We start from the raw sequence: 16,672 nt of genomic DNA on the forward strand, positions 1-16,672 counted from the left end.
CACCCACCAAACGGGCCTATGCACAACTTCCTCTTTTCATGGGTATGTGAAACTCTCGCAGAAAGGAGGACTGGGAGAGTCGAGTAGGGAATCACAGAGAGACAGTGGTAGAGCTGTCAGTGATTTGTCGGACTCTGCTCGTAGTAAAAGGACCGGTGGCGACTGAAACACCGTCCAAGTAAGTCTCTCGAACTTACTAGACCACAAAGCCACTGACGCCCGGGGACACGGAGCGCAGCTGCAAAGATGCAGAGCGGAGAAATCACAGGTGGACCCTCCCCAGCCACAAACGCTGAAGCCACGGTGATCGGGCCTCCAGGGCAGAGCTGCAGGCATTGCCTGCGTGTTCTAGCAAGTGCGATTCCAGATGAAGTCAGCTCCTCCGACCACCCACGGTGTGGCTTTGTACAAAACCTCTCTTCTATCAGGCCAACAATGTCCCCAACGCTAGTAAAAGCAAAAGAGATGAATCCACCACAAGTTTCCATCTCAGTAACAGTTTATTTCCCCCAACCACCCCAAATCGGTTCGGCTTTGAGTACAAGGTATATATTTGGGTTCGGCTTTGAGTACAAGGTATATATTTATGTGCAGGCTTAATGAAATCAAGCAGAGGAAGCAGGATATACAACCTATGCAAGGAATCACCGCTAAGGGGAACTCAGTGCTGCTTTTCTTAAAAGAAAGAAAAGAACAAGTAAGTAATGCTCTCCTCGGTACAGCACAGAAGCGAGATTCCTGCAGACGTTATTCACCTTTGACACTCTGCGAAATTTGGTCAAACAGGCTTTTACTTGTGCAGCAAGGTCAAGTCCCACGCACTTGGGAGGCACGGGCAATCGGTGTCCTCTCGTTAGGGTCACACACAGCTCTCCCTCAGGCCCTGCATTTGACCCATTTTCCCCAGCCCTTGAGATCTGGGCTGTCCAATACAGCAGCCACATGTGGTATTTAAATTTAAATTCGCTGAAATTAAATACAATTAAGAATTCTGTTTCCCAGGCACTTGAGCCACGTTTCAGTGCTCAATTGCCACACGTGGCCAGGGGCTACTGCCCTGGATGGCACGATACGGAACCTTCCATTCCACTGACCAGGACTGCCCGAGAGTCCACTCAGCCTCTGGACCGGAGGCTGGGAAGCAAAGTTCTCTCCCCTGTCAGAGGAGCTGAGAGAGTAAAGAAAATGCCATCGCAAGGTGACTGCCATTACCCAGGGTGTGCGGCCGCGAAACCCCGGGTTGGCGCTCCCATTGGGAAAGCTGATACAAACTATTCCCTGACTGAGTAGTTACAATCATCATTAGGTATCGGGGTGTGTTCTGAAGGTCCATGATGCCGAAACCAAAGTCTGGATGAGGAGGACATGGCGACCCGGAGCATGGGGACGTGTGGGGGAGTCCTGGGAAGCAAAGACTGATCTAGTATCGAGTACACAATCCTATGTAGATTTGGTATTTAATATCTGTAATGTGGAAATGGTCTAAATTTGAAATTCTCTTTAGCTCTATCTTCTGTACAAAGCATTATCACGGAATACCTTTAGTGACGGATCAAAACACTTACAAGGCAGTGACTACCCACAGCCCACTGTGTTTGAGGATTTCCCCGCATTAAAAATAGATCCCCAGGCAGTGACTCTGGTGACAAGTGAAATTATCTCTTCTACGTCACTGGGCTAAGTCGCCAGCTGAGCTAAGTCACCAGCTCACACATTTAGTCTGAGGCCTTCCTATAGGTAACCACAGAAAAAGGTCCGTGGTCACTTTATACATCTTTGTGGTCCTACATCTGTTGAGAATCCACCGTGTGCAAGGCTGTGTGTGCCAGATTCGGTGAGGATCTGCCCTGGACGGACTGTCAGTCTAAGCTCAGAACAAAAGGACACGCAGCAGCACCAAGAGAGAGCGACAGACCCAAGTGCCTTAGTAATTAAGGAGAGGAAAACTTCCACCTGGGGCTGGCTGGGGGTGGGGTTTACAGAGGAGAACGAAGAGCACCCACAACAGGGAAAATGGTACACAGGAGGCAAAAATACAAGGTGTGTTTTAAATACGAGTGTAGCAAGGTCCTCGGCCTCGAGGCAGACAGCTCTGGGTTGCAAATGTGAATGCTCTTTTGAATGCTATGGAAGCCACACAGGTAACAGGACGGAGAGCTGAGGCCAGTGGGGGTGCTATAAGGAGTAGTGGGGAGCGTGGCAAAATGGAGAAAACATGCCACAAGGGGAGGCAGCAAAGAACACTCCATTCCTACCTACTGTAACCTTTCTGAAACATGTGCTCAGTGCTGCCAGATTTTTCAAGTTTTAGCGAGTTTAAAATACAGATTTTTAATGTAAAAATATCCCAATTTTTAAAAGTTGGTTAACAGTTCTTTAAAATATAGTGAAGGACGAACAAAATCCATCGGCCTGCAGGGTGACAGTTTCTCCTCGGCCTGCAGAGAATCCTGAGGAATCCGGAGCAAGGGTAGAAAATGCCAGAAGGGTGAGCTGGTCCAACTGCAGGGCCCCGGGCAAAAGGGAGGAGGAAGGAGGGACGGGAGAGGGAGCCGGGCTTGAACGCCAGTTGTGGTGAGAACAGAAAAAAAAAAAGATTTTAAACAGTGACAAATAGGAAGGGGAAAGCAGAAGGAACTTGGGGAGGAACCGGATGTTGGATGGGAGAGAAGAAAAAAGTAGAGATGATCCAGGTTTGGAGCCCGGGAGGTTCTGGAGAAAGATGCCGTAGTCGGAGCACACCTGGGATCTGAAGACACTTCACAAACCAACAAGCAGTTCAGAGCTAAGCCGTCACCAGCACCCCCCAACTTGTAAGCAGGAGCAGGATCCCCACGCTGCCTCAGCTCAGGGACACACTGCAGTGCTGAGTGACAGAGGCACAGCCCCCCGAGGCAGAAGCTGCAGCTTGCAACGGGGCCTGCAACAGCCAGGGGTTCACAGCAGGCTCAGGCACCAGGCTACGGTAAAGCAACTGAGGCAGGTTTCTGAAGAACAGGCAGCCCGTGGTGAAAACATTTACACACACACACACACACACACACACACTCACTCACTCAACGTACGCCACATGTGCACACACTTCTAACCAGCCAGAAGATTTATACCATGAACCCAAGTGTGGTGTCAGCTTTTAAAAAATACGCACACTCACCTCTCTCTGCAACACGGAAGGGAAAGGCAATGCTTAAGCTAAAGCGGCTTGAAAATGGATTACGGTGTTCAAGCTCTATGACACACAGCTTAACGGCTTCCTGAAAGTGATGAGGGCTCACAGTGGTTTCCATCTCAAAATAGGGATGTGAAGTACCCTGGGATTAGAGTACTGTGAACGTGGTGGCAGCTGAGGGAGACCCACGGGCAGCAGGAGGACGGGGAGTCAGGGATGGCCTGTGATGACAGCCAACACTTCTGAGAGCTCACCTTTCTGTAAGCCTCCAGGGGAAACAGGCATAGGAAGAAACTAAAAAGCGTTGAGGCAAACAATCCTGGGGATTATGTGAGCTCCCTTTGAAAATATTTACATTTCTTTCATTTTAATGATGATCCAAAAAAAAAAAAAAAAATTCTGTAAGCCAGCCTATTTATTCTAAGAATAGGCTGGATGGCCATCCTATAATCAAGTTGGCTCCTGTATTTACACACTGGCATCGAGCAGAATTACATTGTCATGGGCTAATGAGAAAAAAGGCCAAAGGGTAGATTTAATACATAAATGACTCATTCACACCAAGGGAAGCCTGATGACATCACTCAAAAGACAGTGAGCTGCAGCACGCTGTCCCTAAGTCCTAACACAAAAAGAATGACCCCAGCCATCGTGTAGATTCATGTGCAGTTGAGTCTCGGTGGCTGGGTATCTATGCTTAATTTGTAATTTTGAGTTGATTTTATAACTGGAAGAATCATAAACAGAAGGAATTTGTGCTTGGTTTTAAGTGGTCCAAATTTAAATATTATAATATTCAACATTTAAATCGGCCCAGGAAGCCACAAGACATTTTTCCAGTTAAAGAGGAGCCCAGCGGACCCACCAGCACAGCGCTGTGGGATACCGGAGCATCGGGGTGAAGGGGAGACGGGGAAGCTTTCAGAAGGAAAACAGGTCACACACAGGACAGAGCATCAATGTCATCAGGCTTCCAGACGGTCACGGTGCCCGCTGGAAGCCAAAGGAGCGGTGATTCCAAAACCCCAGGGGGCTTTGGAATCTCCCAACTTGGCCGCCTACACTCCCTCCAACTGTCGACCTAGAGAAAAAACATACACGTTTAAGACACATTAGCTCTTATGTCTTAATATATTTACTTCCCATTTCGGGAAGAGGTGCTCCAGAAAAACAAAGAAGTAAACTACGAAAGTTATGCCTAGCTGTGGATCATGGAGGCCAGAGGGCATGCACTAAAATCAGGACTGAGGAGCATCGCGAGGAGGCCCGGAAATGAAGAACAAAGCGAATGGAAGCTCAAAGAGCTGGCAAGCTGAGTGAAGACAAGCCCTGGTTTATGTCAGGCTTGGGGTCGAGCTCCACGGGGCAAACATCGGCACGGGTGGCTGGGCCATTCAGAGGGAGTGGGAGAGAACTGGCCTGGGCTGTGACCTGAAACATAACTAAAAGGGTAAGTAAACAAATGTAGGTCATTCCAGTGTCAACACCTTTGGCAAATGGTATAACCCCATGTGACCAGTAGGTCCCCAACATACACGTTTTAAAGAATACCCTCCAATGGCCAAAGTTTGCTCAGAGCCAAACAGCAAAATCCCCCTAATTCCTCTTTTGAAAAAATCAGAATCTCCTGACCCACCCTGATCCTATGATAAAACAAAGGGATGTTTTCAACAGTCTCCGCAGGGGCTGCTGTTCTCGCCCATCCCCCTCCAGGAGTGCAGGTCTGGACCTCTCTTTAAACCACACACCCCATGGCTAAGGTTCATTTCTGGAGCACTCGGAGCATTATTACAAATGACAGCTGCAGTGGAGAGAAAAGCCACAGGACAGGCACTGTCCCCACAACCTACAGGAAACAGCCCCCTTTCCACATCCTCATGTCATATCAGCCCAGCATAAAACTGCTGTCCTAACACTCAGCAATATAAAACAAATGCCAGCTCATCGCTATAAAGATCCACATATCTGATCATATGAGAGTATTCTAGAACTAGGCACCTCTACATCAGGCTCCAAGAGCACTGGGCAAATCCATGCCCCATTTATTCCCTAAATACCTACGATTGTCCAGGCACTTTCTAGATGCCAGGGATAAATTGACACAAACACTTACTATCACGGAGAGTAAACCCTGATGGGGAAGACAGACAATAAACACATTAATACGATATATTGCGTAGCAAATGGTGATAAATATTTTGGAGAAAAAAAAATAGGCAGAGGAGAGGGACAGGGAAGAATAGGATGGCTGGAATTTGAAATAGGGTGGTCAGAATAGTGAGAGAAATATCTGAATAGAAGACTTGAAGAAGGTGAGAGAGGAAGCTGTGGGGGGCGGGGAAAAGAAGGGGAAAGAAAGTGTCCCAGTGTGCCTGAGACGCTACAAGGAGTCAGGGCTGAAGGCATAAGAAAGACCACTTAAGCCACAGAAATAACCTGGTTATAAATGACACTGACTTAGGCTAGGGATGCAGCACAAATACAGTCTTCTTATTCTAGTCACTGCTCATCTCAATCTCAAAGAGCAAATGAGTGGGCCAGAGCATCTTGCAGGTGCCGGCTGAGTGCACATCTCTTAAGCTGGGGAAGCAGGTGAGAGCAATGGTGGGTGTGAGCGGACTTGATGCTGAGGAGGGCACTTGGCGAGAGGGTGCCCAGGCTGAGAGGTTCGGGGAGGTGACCTCAATGCCAAGGGAAGGAGCAGCAGTGTGAGAAAGTGGGGGTAACGTGGAGCCAAGCTGACTGAGGAGGTGCTTTCCCGAGTCTGAACCCCATTTCCCTTCCCCTGCTCTGTGTAGGTTGCTCCCCCTCTATAAAGCACCAGGACTCTTCTACCCAGAAAAAGCTCTGCCCTTCTTAACACTCGACTCTCAGTAGTCCATTTTAACAAATGAGTATCGCTGGAGAGATCATCATAGCTTAGACGGCATTGCTGTGGTCAACGGAATGCTTCTCTATTTTGAAAATGAGTCGGAAAAAAAAAAAAAACAATCTTCCACAGCTTTTGTAATTTTGTACAGGTCTTAAACATGGGATGAGGCGAGATTAGTGAAAATGAGAGGAATAAAGTTCTGGCAGGGACGCTGAAGTCATTCACATACCTCTTACCAAGAACCAGCCAGGCTCCGCCCTCTGCGGAGCAGTGCAGCCAGAACAGAAGCACACAGAACCCCTTTCCCAGGCAACCTGGCAATCAGGGGGCACAGATGTCATCGCCAGATCGCCTCCACCACACTGAAAAGCAATGCTTTAACCAGACACCCACCACTAGACATCCCATCACAGCCTAGAAATCAGCCATTTGCCAACCTACAAAGCAACCCTTTAACTTTTGGGCCACCTGTCCCTTTCTCCCTGATCTCATAGATCCCAGGCCCCAGGGGATGAACATTCGATTCAGTTCAAACACTTAGTGCCTTCTACACACATGCCAAGTGCCCTCTGGAGCCACAGACCCACTAGTGTGTCTCCCAGGAGTGACTGCTGGCGGTGAGAGTCTCACAGGGTAACTTCCTAGACAAATAGCGGGAACCAGAAAGCCAGTCTTCGCATGAAGCAGACCTGCAGCTGGTCCAGCTTAAATTCTTCGAGCCAGAGCTGGGCCTCATTCACTGGCCTCCTCTCCTAGTTTTCTCCTCTCCCTCAAAAATACCCTCTATCCTGTACCTCTCCAAAGCCTAAGGAAGACAAGTTTGGCTGATAATCCTGGTAACCCTTCTGCAGTCCTTTGCAGACTGAGATTATAGTCATTCCCCAAAGTCACATGTTTGGAAACTACAGGCATGATGCAGAAGTTCAAGTTTTAGTTAGAGATGAGTGGAAGGGCAAGTTAACGTGAGGGGGTGGGGAGGGGAAGAAAGAACCATCACAAATGACCTCAGCCCTAGAAATTTTCATCTGTCCTCTACAGAGCCATGAGCCCCATTATAAGAGTTTCACCTTTACAGTTACAGCTTTGTAGCTTAGAATCTAGGCAAGTAAGTAACATGTAACATAACTCCAATAATTCCCAAAACTCCAATTTTGTTATTCTGATTCAGTCACAAAGTAACCTTCAATTAGTAAGGCAGCAAGTCAGCATCTCACCTACATCTGTGATTTCTGCTCCTGGAACAGACATTGGTTTTAGATCACAAGTAAGAGCATATGGAAAGGAAGAAAAAGACACCAGCCTTTACTTTTAATTTGAACAAATGAACTGATTGAACTACAGGTTTATTTTTCAAAGGAAAAACATTGGTGACTAATAATAAGGGGGCAAATTCTTTACACCGATCTACATTTTTATTTTTAGAAAAAGGTACTGAATGGTTTCTTCTCCCAAAGTTTTATTGATTTTTTCCTAACCAGGAAAGAATGTGGATTCCGAATGACATACTCAAAAGAGTCTTGCAAATTTAAAAAAAAAAAAAAGGCCTAGGAACAGAAATTAGATTCAAGAATCTGATGCTTTACTCCTCCTACTTTGCTAAATATTGGCATAAATGAAAGAATGTCTCACACCTAGTGGGCACTCCATAATTATTCGTTGGGTGACTGACTGAATGATTTATTTGGAGTCCCAGTGGCTCTCTGCACTAGCAAGCTAACCCAGCTGTTATAAAGGCAGGCAGGGTTAAAGATTTATGACTGCCCATTTGCCCCCGATGACAATAAATCCTTGCCAGCCTCTAGCTGTTCCAAGCATTTGGCAGGCATAAGGACAGTCTATTGCGATGGCTCCCTCTGAAGGCCCTGGTGGTGTTCCTTTTTAGAAAGAGAGAGTCTACTAGGACCACAGTTCTCAGTCTCCATGACATAGGACAGGAGAATCCCATTTCTCCGCTCACCGAGACAGCTCCCTCAGCCTAGATGATGACCAGGCTGAAGGGTGTCAGGCTTTTATCCTCAGCAGCCAGCGCACATCAGGAGATGTGGCGAAGGCCATTCGGGCCCACTGTGGCCTATGACCTGACACTGTGTTAGCACCTGGAGTTCCTGTCCTCTGGCCTCCACAGCTCTGTGGTCATTAGCACCTCAAATCTCATCACAGTCACTAGCACATTAAAAGCCATCAAGATGTATATCTGTTGTCTCCACCAACGCGCTAAGAGCTCCTTGAGGACACAGACTATGTTTCATTGATTTTTATCATCCTCATACATGGCATGGTATCCGACCCACAAACACACAGTGAAATATTTTTCTAGTGAGTGAATAAATTGAAGCTCTCTCCCAAATAAAATATTTAGGCCTAAAACTACCATACGTCAACATATTTCTTCTAGAATTCAAGTTAAAAATAAAAGGAGCCCATAGAATTGCGTGGGTACTTCATTTCCTCTTGAAATTGACCCAGAACTGTACATGAGACGGTCACGCAGGTTATATAAGAAAGGCTATAAATAGCAGCTGCCCTAGGAATGCAAAGAAAGCCCATTAAAAGGGAAAAGGAGAGATATATTCTTTTTATAACTCTTGCCTTCACTGATCGATTCATCCCAGACAGAGAGCCTCTTGGATCAACTGTTATATTTATGAACTGGCTCAATCTCACCTCTAAATTTCATGTCAATAATTGTATTCAACACGCTTAACTACTTAAGCAGACTTCCCCTTTATTCATTTAGCCGCGAAAGAAAAACAAACATCTATTGCCAAGCAATTGAAATAAAAACAAGGTCTTAAGTTATGGAACAAATTGTAAGAGCAACTTTTATACTTTACAGCCACCCAGGCCAGGCATTTTATCAAGTTAAGAAATGACAGAACCGTTCGTGCTAAAGGTGACATGGAACAGGAGTGGCCAGGCTCCTTCTGAGTAAAAAGGTCAGTGATTTCGGAGTGAGGAGAGGTCAATGTAATCTAATGAAATGTAAAATATCTCAGATGGAAAGTTATTTCACCATTTTAAAGTAATATTCAAAAACCATCCTAGGATAATAAACCGTTGTTTGGTAGAAAATTGGAGACTTCTTTTAATTAATGAAAACAAGAATCATTTGTAATTGACATACAAATTACATCAGTTTGTATGGTGGTGGAACATTATTTGGTTCTCTTCACTAAGTTACGCACATCACTTAAAAATCCTGTTGACGGTATCATTTTATACACATTCTTTAAACAGAAAACAAACAGGGGTGTGCAATACGAAGATAAATCTTGGCTCAAGCTGTGTTCAAGTCCTCAGAAAGATTATGAATTGGTTGAGTAAACAATCTTGGGATAAGGGAAAGGTAATCAAAATAAAAGAGGGATTTGGAGGAAAGAGGAGGTAAGAAAACCATGCCCACATCAGCATTCAATAAACGTCTGCCGAAGAACTGGAGGAGAGCCAGGATGAGGAGGCTCGGGTCAGGAGCCCCATTAAAGAATCGGCAGTCAAAAGACATGCGGACTGAACTACTATCATGAACAGCTGTTCAAAATGAGAATGCGCTGGCTCGGAGGACATTCCAGAGGCTGAAAGAGCGTGTCTGCTTCCTTAAAAAAGATACATGGGTAAATAGACAGACAGATAATTGGGCCCATTCTCTGGAGATGCTGATTAAGGAGGCCAAGAGTGGCTTTTAAAAGGTCCCCAGATGACTCTGATAAGCAGCAAGTCCGGAAAACACAGGACTTGGTAACCTCTAAGTTTCCTTCCCTCTATGAACTGAAGCCTGGCCCCTATCAGCCAGTGGCAGTCTACACAACCGATTTCCACTTTGCAGTTAAACAAGAGATTAAGAAAAGAGACTTGTAGCAAAGGGGAACTGAGCACTCAGTATATTCCGGGGTCTATCTCCTTCCCACTAAAAAGCTGACCGAGTGTACGACTGTGCCCATGTCATTCTGGAGCACACTCAAGAACAATTCAAATAATCTGAGCCAGGTCCTAGAGACGATTAAATAACTATATCCACATCACTCTAGTTACTGTGTTGAGAATGGAGTGGTAAAGGATGAAGGCAAAAGAAGGGAGAGCAGATGGAAGCTATTAAAATAATCCAGGCAGAAGTTGGTGTCCTGAACCCAGATCGGGGAGCTCGGCCTCTACATATATTTCAAAGGTAAAGCCAATGAGATTGGCTGACCAACTGAATGTAGGATGCAAAGATAGGATGACTCCAAGGTTTCTGACTTGAGTAACTGTTAAGATGTGGTCGCCATTACTAAGATGAGCAAGACAGGCAAGAATTGCAATTGGGACAAGGATGGGGCTGAAGACGAGAGCTTGGTTTTAGACATGTTAAGGCTGAGCTGCCTACTAGGCATCAAGTGGAGATTCCAGGAGAATGAAGTCTGGTGGAGGGGTTCAGGCCAGAGATAGATATACATGTAGGATTCATCAGTAGATAGATGGCGACGTAAACCATGAAACAAAATTAAGAGCCCCAAGAGGTGGAATGTAGAAAAATCAGAGAAGTCTGAGGGCTAATCCCTGAGGCCTTCGATGTGTAGAAATTAGAAAGAGTGGGAGAACCAGCAAAGGGAATGGGAAGAGTTTGGAGCCTGGGAAGAGAGATGAAGAACATGCTCTAGCGGGTGGGGCGGAGGATGCTGATCAACGGTGTCAAACCCTGTGAGTGACTAAGAATTGGCTGTTGGACTGAGTAGAAGCCACAGTTACTGAACAAGAACGGTGCAGTGTTGGTTGGGAAATCCCAGAGTCAGTTCACAAGACAAAGGGCGGTTGGGACTGGGTTTGGTGTTCAAGAATATAGAAGAATTTTTCAAGGAGTTTTGTTTTGAAGAAAAGGAAAGAATTACTAATTTTACGTTTCCTTTTTTTTTAAATGAAGTAACAAGACACACACAATAGAATATACCGATGTCAAATGATAATGTACACCTGAAAATTATATAATCGTATTAACCAATGTTACCCTAACAAACTTAATAAAAAAATTTCTTTCAATGGGAAAAAAATAAAATAATAAAATAAATAAAATAAAATGAAGTAACAAGAGCACGTTTATACTTATGATGGGAAGGATCCACCAAAGAAGGAAATAATTATGATGCAGAAGGGTGAAGAGAAATTACCAAAACAATAATCCTGAGTGGGCAAGAAGGATGGAGTCCATTGCATAAGTGACGGTCCCAGGCTTGGGACCTGGACCGCTCATCCACTGTAAGAGGAGATGCACAGTGTGTGTGGGCACAGATGCTGGTAAGGGCATGTGGGAGCTTATGGAAGTTCCTTCCGATTATCTCGATTTTTTCAATGAGACAGGAAGCAAGGTCAACGGCTGAGATGAGGCTAGTGGAGGTTGTGTTAGCGAATGGAGGAAAGAGGGATGGGATGAATTCGCCGCCTTAGAAAATGGGAGAATGAATGGACTAGACAAATGTAGTATAAATGCTAGGGACTTCTTGTCGTTAGCCATCATGAATTCCTAGTGAGTCCAGGCAGAGAACAAACAAGTGAATTAATAAACCTTTCAGAAGAGATCAACAAACCAGAATGTAGACAAAGGAAAGTTTGGCTAGCTCTTTTTTTTTTTTTTTTCCCTCCAGAACGAGTAACAGTGACACTGGGGACAGTATGTAATTGGGCACTTAAAGCAGGTTCCTTTTTAGTGGGCTTCACACATCACCGTGCACATTGTTGACACTCCATTAAATATTTGTTCTTTAGGGAACGTTTCTCAATCCTGACATCAACTTGACCTTCAAGAAGTAATAGTATTTCAGAACACAGACTTTAAGCCAAGCAGAACAGGTCTGGTCCCAGCTCTGCCAATTAGTATTCATGTGACCTTTCTGCACCTCGATTTTCCCATCCATAAAATGGGAATAAATAATAATAGAACCTACCTCACTGAGCTGTCTCAAGGATTAAGTAGTATGCCCTTTGCCTAACACAGTGCCTGTCTTATAGTGTTTCACCAATGAGAGCTACTATAAGTCTGAGGAAGTCAACAGTGGACCCAGGCCAGAGAAAAAATTAGTCTTGATTCAAATTCTTTACCTTACCTTAGTGATGCCTTTGTTCACAGAGCTCAAAATTTAAGTTTTACTATGCAGTTTCTAAGGATTCACTGTACCAGGCACTGTGCCAATAGCTTTTACAAGAAAGAGTATAATGACTTCTCATTTCAACCCTCATAGGGTATGCTATTATTATAAGTGAGGAAATGAAGACTTTTGAGAGCTCATGTGATTTGTCCTGGATCAGACAGTTTAACCTAAAAGTGGTTTGACCAAAACCATCCTTCTCGCCACTTTAACCTACAAGTGAGATGAGGAACCAAGCCAGCCTAAGAGTCAGGAAGAACTTGCGGAACAGAGATGGCCTTGTCTTTTGCCTTGCTGTAGCTTCCTGGAGGTGTTCTGTGTTAGAGGGTAGGAGAGTTACAACCCAAACAGATCTGTGTGACTCAGTACACAAGACCTAGGAGGAAGAGGGCTGGTAATGGCTCGATTCAGTATAGAACAAGCCCAGGTTAAGATTCAAACTGTGGTTGGTGGTGTCGAGGTGCCTATGGCTTTCAAACTCTGTCCAGAGGTGCCTTTGATAATAAAACATTCCATATTGGTCTGAAGACAGGTTTTAAAGGTTCCACACAGAAGCAGCCCTAGAATGTGAGGTCAGAAAATGTTCCCAGAAAACCTAAAACAATCAACATCAATATGATGAGCTTAGCTGTCACCAGAAATCTCCAATGTAAAAGATAGTTTAGTGACATAATGCAGATGAGACTTTAGTATTTCCCCAGTACTTCACAAGGAGACCAGAACATCGGCCGAATTCAATCAGGGACACCCAGGTATCTTCCTTATCCAATCAAGAGACCAGAGTCTTCCTCAAATCCAATAACAGTCACCATGAAAAATGGGAAGAGGATGTCAATTGAGTCACAGAAGAGCACTGCAATCTGCTCTATTGCATTATGACCTCTGTCTGAGCTGACACCGTGTCAACAGAGAGAAAAATATTAAGAAGTATGTGTCATGGGGAACGTGGAGTGGACTCAAACATTTTACATGGATCACTCTTCGTCTGGCATTCTGGAGAAAGAGGACTGCCCTGGCCCTCAAGGATTGATTTTAGTTATATCCCAAAAAATAACTCCAATGAGGAGGAATTTAGTGAGTGAACAAAGGGTAATTAAAATACCTCGCAAGAAGGTGGCATTTTTTTGTTCTCTTTGCCACGAATGAAGCTTCCGATTTCCTTTCTCATCTCCCAGGGGCACCTGCCCACCGGGACGGCGTGCCCTGAGCAAATGACCACTGTCACCTTACTGCTAGACAAGCTCTGTCAGCCCTACTCCAAAGAGCACCCACCCACCCTTCTCCATTCCCACCGCCGACACCTCGGTCTGGGCCTCACCGACCTCCGGTCTCCTGGCCTTCCCGCACCACCCACTCGGCCGGTGTCCACACAGCAGCTACGCTGTCTTTTCAAAATTCTTAGCTGCCTTTAACCGGTTAGAAACAACATTTATAGTTTTAGAACGCATTGTATAAAGATTTGCCTGACCATCTAATTAAGCTATTACCCAAAGAAGAGTCAAGTAAGTAGATTATCTTAAAACCCAGCAAAACCAGAAGTAGATGAAACTGTTCTAAATTAGACACCCTTATGCTCTTGAGTACATACACATACAGTTAAATTTTGATAAGACAACAAATTGTAGTAATCGCCCAATGAAATAAATAAATCCTGATGATAACTAGATCTCTCTCCACTGAATGTATGTTGAGTATAATATTCTATTTCAATTTTTTCACATTGTCGAATTTTCCGGGCGAGTGAAAAATATTGGAAAGGATCTGATTTAAATGTGGTTATTCAATGTAAAACACAACTTTAATTCTAAAGCAGAAATATCGTGGGAATTAGTTGTGGAAATACAAATCAGATCAAGAAGGAAAGCATGTAGAAAATAATGAATTAACCAAGTATAACTTTAAAAATGTAAGGAATTTCGTATTGAGCGAGGTTTCTTTGAGCTCGCCAGGTAGACACCACGAGCAAAGCTCATTCTCCCAAGGTGAAAAAAAACGTTTGGACAAGAAGTTATCATTGAAATTAAATGGTGACGGACATGTCCAAGGAGTATTGTAGAGATTTGATCCCTTTTTTATTTTTGTGATAGATGGATTTGTGTGGAGATGGCAATTAGTGGGCAACAGAACAATATTGGCACGGTGATAATACAGGGAAATAGTATCATCGTATTAGAAGCCTTGGAACCAGTATAAACAATAGCTGTGTTTACCAGGCTGATCAATTGCTTCCACGTGTCCCCTCTCCACAGCATCTGTCCTACTATGATATAAAAATTGGGTCATGTACATTTTCATATTGAACTTTTTTGTGAAACGAATAATAAAAATTATAATAATTCAAAAATTATTATAAATAAACGAATAATAAAAATTATAATAATTCAAAATCTGACCACCTCGTCCCTCTGCTTCAAAGGACTCAAACTAAACTTAAAAGTCTGACTCTCTGACTTGGCCCATAAGGTTCTCATGATCTGACTGTGCCCCTCCTTTTTACCTCTGGCTAGGTTCCTTCTCAGCCTGCCCATCTTCACCTGAGAGAGGCCCTCCCCTACCTGCTATCTCAGGTGGCCTAATCCTCCCCTATTCTCTAGCACACTTGCCTTTCCTGCTCCTTCTCTCAAGTTGCCATTATTTCATTAACCACATCATTTTATTAACCGTTCTCTATCACAGAGAAGTCACGTACCAGAGGTTAATTTACATGTGGAACATTGAAGCAGGTTTACTAAAAATGTTGCTTATGCTCAAAATGATAAAGTGATAAGTCACATATGAGTCAGGATGAAAGGCCACATAAACCATGAACACTTGAAGAGGCTCTGCAAAAGCCTGATAAAAATAACTGAGTAAACCGAGTAAACTCCTCTGCAAGGCCTGGCTCTAGATTACATAGGACATTTGCCTTTTAGACGGACAGCGGAGTTATTTCCTTCAATGTTGATGGAAAATTGTTCCTGAGGGCTTCGGAAGACCATCACAAAGGAAAACGCCATTTGCTAAACTTCCTAGGATTTAAATGTGGTCTTGATTCCAGACACCGAGCCATAGGAATCAAGAGTGTGAAGGGAAAAGTAGTCATTCTCATCTTCAGTGGATGAGTCACGACCATAGCCCTGTGTGCCCAGCTGTGGTTTGCTCAAAGACATAAATTTACACATTCATTCATTCATTCATTCATTCATCCCCTCATAGGTCTTTTGGGGTGCCAGCCATGTGCAAGGTACTATTCTATGCTCTGAGATATGACAGGAAAGTGGCTGGGGTACAACGGATGCAGTGGCTGCTCTCGAGGAGACTTCCACTTGAGTGGAAAGATCAGACAGACGTAAACTGGCAGTGAGGCCCCTCTGGGGGTGAAATAGGAATCACTTATCCGCATCTCTGGCAGAAAGAAGCTCAAAATACCCTTTAAAAGTGCTGTCTGTAAAATGTAAGCCATAGCACACGGTCATAAAGGGGATGCTGTGTGTGTGTGTGGGGGGGTGGGAACAAAGGAACTGGCACCCATATTTACCAGGAAGTGACCAGATGCACCCACCCGGGAGAAGTCCGGCTTACCTGTGAGAAAGAGAAGGTGTCAGCGAGTGAGACAGCCCCTCCCCACGCCATGTCAGGCCCGCTTCAGCTCGAAGACGTGACAGGCCAAACGCTAAGCCCCTCCTACGAGAGCACCACACACCACCTCAGACCCCTGTTCACCAGGTGTAATGCAAACCGTACTCAGATATGTGACTGAACCTATAAATTAGTCGCCAGAGGGCCCAGGCATTAACTTCTGAGCCCATCTATGTCGAAGAAGAAAATGATGTTTGACCTACCTGATTTAGCTCATGGAGTTTTGACAATAAATCATTCCTCAAAAGCCAGGAGAATCTGATCTGATATCAAAAGAAACCACTTGAAACTTGAGACAGTCAAAAAGGGAACATTTTCGGTTTTTCTTGGACGTTTAAAATTAATAGGTTTTGAAATGTTTTCATCTAAATACTGAACCTTCCCTATGTTTTACTTATTCATCTCAGGAAATTTCCATTTGTCTGGTACAAACCAACAGTCAGATGTAGACAATACATTTGTAGTAACTCACATACTATGATATTCGGGAACACTAAACTTTCCTGAAGTTGTGACGCAAAATATTTTTCATTTTTAACTCTATTTCCTTTCTAGCAAAGTACAGGGATAAATTTGAATTTATAAACCCAATTTCACTTACTTGTTTTCCTCTTTTTTTATAATTTTAAGGCTCATTGTACTATAGGAAATTCGGGTGAAATTTATGACTAACATTAGACAGAGATGCTTGCTAATATAGTCAAAGATAACTCATAAAAAAATCACTCTCTTTCAAATGTGAAAAGTCTAAATTACTATGGTAATCACGAAAGATATCGGCAAACCACCATAATATTTGTGCTTTAAATGGGTATGTATGGATTTCTACAATTATGTTGTTCTTGCTTGGTGGCAGGTGCCATACTATGTACCTTACATGTGCCATCTCATTTAACCTTC

General features: G+C 44.2%; 1 protein-coding gene and 1 pseudogene across 1 annotated transcript in view; one reads left to right on the plus strand and one right to left on the minus strand.

The window, feature by feature from the left end:
• Window positions 1-16,672, minus strand: part of PPP1R14C (protein phosphatase 1 regulatory inhibitor subunit 14C) — a 67,605-nt gene that overhangs the window by 22,652 nt on the left and 28,281 nt on the right. The gene's annotated exons all lie outside the window — the stretch shown is intronic.
• LOC107195914 lies at window positions 10,691-14,347 on the plus strand (annotated as a pseudogene).

This window comes from Pteropus alecto, unplaced genomic scaffold (genome assembly GCF_000325575.1).
Source record: "Pteropus alecto unplaced genomic scaffold, ASM32557v1 scaffold176, whole genome shotgun sequence".
NCBI classification, from domain to species: Eukaryota; Metazoa; Chordata; class Mammalia; order Chiroptera; family Pteropodidae; genus Pteropus; species Pteropus alecto.